This window comes from Octodon degus, unplaced genomic scaffold (genome assembly GCF_000260255.1).
Source record: "Octodon degus isolate 3935 unplaced genomic scaffold, OctDeg1.0 scaffold00067, whole genome shotgun sequence".
Classification (NCBI taxonomy): domain Eukaryota; kingdom Metazoa; phylum Chordata; class Mammalia; order Rodentia; family Octodontidae; genus Octodon; species Octodon degus.
The window spans coordinates 1871626-1875999 of NW_004524643.1; positions in this window are offsets into that span (position 1 = coordinate 1871626).

The window sequence follows — 4374 nt, forward strand, 5'->3', positions numbered from 1 at the left end:
AAAAAAAAAAAAAAAAAAAGACATCAGAGAATGGAAAGATACTGCCTATTCCTGGGTAGGTAGGACCAATATAGTCAGATGCCCATAGTACCAAAAAGTGACCCTAGATATATTTAAACTTTTTTTAAAAAATATTTTATTTATTTGGTACAGGGTCTCACTACACAGCTTGGACTCATAGTGATCCTCCTGTTTCAACCTCCCCAGTGCTGGGATTACAGTCATGCGCCACCACACCCAAATCCAGGCAGGTTTTTAAACCTCCAAGCTATCTCCCCAGCCCCCTGACCCTAGATTTAATATAATCCCAATCAAAATACCAACAGCAGTCTTCACGGACCAAGAAAACACAAGACTAAAATTTATATATAAGGAAACAAAGAGACCCCAGAATAACAAAAGCCATCCTGGATAACAAGAACAAAGACAGAGTATTACAATATCAGATTTCAAGTTATATTACAGAACTACAGTGATTTTGAAAAAAAAGAAAAAAAAAAAACCAGCATGATTCTGGCACAAAAACAAACATGCAGATTAGTGGAACAGAACAGAGGATGCAGAATGTACCCGCGAGGTCCTTGGCTATATTCCTCCAAATGCACTCAATCTTGTCCGATCCCAGAAGCTAGGCAGGATCGGGCCTGGTTAGTATTTGGATGGGAGAAAGCACTCTAGACATATTTAGCCACCTGAATTTTCACAAAGGGCTCAAAAACTAATGCTGGAGAAAAGACAGCTGTTTGATTCTGGGAAAGCTGGATATCCACATTCAGGAGAATGAATCTAGACACATATGTCTCACCCTGAACTAAAATAAAATAAAAATGTATCAAAGCCTACATGATATTTATATTATTGGTATTGGGGATTGAACTTGGGACCTTGCGCTTGCCAGGCAGGTGCTCATGCTGCTGAGGTATCTCCCTGGCCAAGACCTAGATATTAAAACAGAAACAAGGGTCGGGGAGATGGCTCAGTAGAAAAAGCGCCTCCCTGGCAAGCGCAAGGACCTGAGTTCAATCCCCAGTTCCAGAAAAAAAAAAAAAAAAAAACAACTAGTACAATCACTGTGAAAATTAGTATGGAGATTCTCAAAAGCTAAAATTAGAAATCCCACTTGGCTCAGCTATTCCCCTTCTGGTAAAGACATCATAGTACAATGATACACGCGTACTCATTTTTATACCAGCACAATTTACAGCAGTAAGTCATGGGAATAGCCTACGCACCCATCAACAGATGCCTGGATTGCGAACCATGGGGTGTATATACACAAGGAAGTGAGACTCGGCCAGAGAGAAGGACACATTGAGTCATTTTTTGTATAAAAATGGATGCACCTTGGGGCCGTAAGTCAGATACACAAACTTAATAGCACATGATTTTCCTTACACAAAAACCCCAAAGGATAATTACTTTAAAGAGAAAAACAAAAGAGATGATAGGAAATAGGGAGTACAGATTAAAGGGTATCCAGACATGAAGAGGAAGGCAGGAGCAGGAGAAATAAAGAAGACTGTGATGCTCTGTGTACCTGTACCGACTCCTCATGGGGCACGTATTCATTATGTATCACAAACATGTGCTAAAAATTGTTCAAAGAAAGGAAAAGCATAGGAGATAGGTGAGGTAAAATGGCAATAAAGCTAGGTTACCTTGAATGGAACAACAGTACAGCTGCAAGGTAATTTCTCAGTGGAAAGAGAAGCAGCCAGAGACAATGGAACATCCTCAAAGCTCTGAAGGAAAGTCAGTGCTAACCCAGAATCCTACGCTTGCTTAAACACTATCCCCAAGGGATGAAACAGTTCCAGCATACCCACATTAAGGGAAAATACCATTCATGAGTGCTCCTCAAGAAGGAAAATGACCCTCGACCCACGCGGTAAGGAAGAACACCAGAATGTGGTCGTCTCAGTCTGTTTTCTGTGGCTAATGATACAGTACCACACACTGGGTGAGGCGGTCAGCATTTGCAGGGAAACAACTTAATACAGGACACATAATTTATAGGATTATGTTATAATAGTCACCAAAAAAGTCATATTATGCAAAAGAGTGAAGGAGGTCTGTCTACACACTAAGACCAAAGAATCCAGCTGAGGGCCTGGATCCTATGGCAACGGCCTGCATGATTCCAGCCAAAGACCTGGAGCCCATGACGTTGTCCCCATGAGTCCGGCTGGAGGCCAGGAGCCCACAACAATGTCTCACGCAAGTCTGTTTCATGGATCTGCCCTGGGAAGGCCCAAAAGTCAGTGGTGGAAGCTGGGAAGTCTTCACCAGTGGGGTGAAGGATCTGTGCCAACAAGCTGAGGGATCTGCACTGGAGCCAGGAAGTGACACTCAAAGTAAGGACCAGCACAGCCCAAAAAAGTATCACAGCCATCTTCAATGACAACTAGGTCCTGAGCTCCTCTGACAATGAGAACAGCTTAGTTCATCTCAGGAAATCCGGCACCCCAAGCTTCTCCAGATTGAACAGTGCACCATCTTCCCCTCTGGATCCTGGAAGCGATGTTGACACTAAGGACCAGAGCTCTCCCAAAGTAAACCATAGACATTCTCAGAGTCAAGGCCCAGGGCTGGGGAGATAGCTCAGTAAAATAAGTGCTTGCCTGGCAAGCACAAGGGCCTGAGTTCAATCCCTGGTTCCGCAAAAAATAAATGAATAAATAAAAATAAAAAAATAAATATTACTGAGTGACAAGGCCCTGAGCTCCTCCGATGATAAGAACAGCCAAATTCCTATCAGCAAAGCCAGCGTGACGAGGTTCTCCCGGAGGACCAGCAGCACCACCTCTTCCCCTCCAGGTCTCCTCCTGCTGCTGGTGATGATCCTCAAGGCGGGCCCTTCACACCCAGCACCACACTGGTTCAGTTCAGCTGGGCCTTACAAGTTGCCCCCTAGTTGTCACTGCACCACACAGGGAGCGTTTGGAAGGAAAGAGATTTCTTTTACCTCATGTCCTGATGCTAGCTAGGTGCAGCCGTTGATGGCCTCCAGCTGTTAAAGTCCTGGGAAGTGCTAGGGCAGCTCCTGGAGAGAGGTCAGGGCCACAGGAGGGGCCTAGCCAAACTGGCTTTTATAGCTAACCTACTCCTGAGATAGTCTATTGATTTGTTAGTCATGAAAATGGATTAATCTGTTCAGGAGGGCAGAGCCCCATCATCTCTTTTCTATTTCCTTTTTGTGGCGCTAGAAATTGAATCAAGGTCATTGCACATGCTGGGCAAGCCCTCTACTAGGGAGCAACACCCTCAGCCCATTTATTCAAAGCAGTTTCTATGGTACTGGGGATTGAATCCAGGGCCTTCACACCAAGCTACATCCCTAACCCTTGTTACTTTAAGACAAGATCTCTTGAAGTCACTAAGTTGCCTGGGCTGGGCTTGAACTTGGTGATCTTGCCTCAGCCTCCAACAGTGCTGGACTAATTCCCTCCTAAAGTCCCACCTGGTCCCACTTCCCACTTCTTACTATCTGATAATGAAGGTTAAATTTGGACATGATTTTCAGAGGGGATAAATTATATATATATGTGTATATTATAATCATATATACATACATAATATATATTACATGTGTGTACATGTGGAGTGAGAAAGTGGGGAGAAAAAATTAGAGTACATAACAAAAGCATACAAATTCGGATAAATGAAATTACTACTGTAAATATCCTTACATTGCCTGGCAAGAAGTCAGAGTGATAACTTACATCAGGCATTGATAAGCCAATGTATATTATAATTCCATGGTAACCACTGAAAGAAGATTAAAAGTGTAAAATTGCCAAAGTAACAGAAGGGAAAAAGAGAATAACAGAAAGAGTCAAAGAATTGAAATTTATACCTATCATTTTCTTAGGCCACAGTCTAAAATTAATAAGACCCCTCACTAAGATCTGGAGGACAAGGACAGACCAGGAGTGCTTGGACAATGTGTTCTGCTAGGATCACGCTGCCTGTTGTGCAAGGTAGTGTGCTGACCGGGACTTTCTAGTTCCTTTTTACCCAAAGACAATAGAGGACACTTCCGTGCTCCTCTGCTGGGTAGAAGGATGTCCCACTTATCCAAGTCTGTGAAATACTGACACTTCTTTTTATCCTCCCTGTTTGGGAACAAGGAATTGTTTTTCTTTCTTCAATTTTTAAATTTCATATTCTCTCTCTCTCTCCCTCCCTCCCTCCTTCCCCTTTGTCCCTTCCTCTCTCTCTCTGTCTCTGTCTCTGTTTCTCTCTGTCTCTATTTCTCTGTCTCTCTCTGTCTCTCTCTCTGTCTCTCTCTCTGTCTCTCTCTCTGTCTCTCTCTCCCTCCCTCCTTCCCCTTCCTCCCTCCCTCTCTCTCTGTCTCTGTTTCTCTCTGTCTCT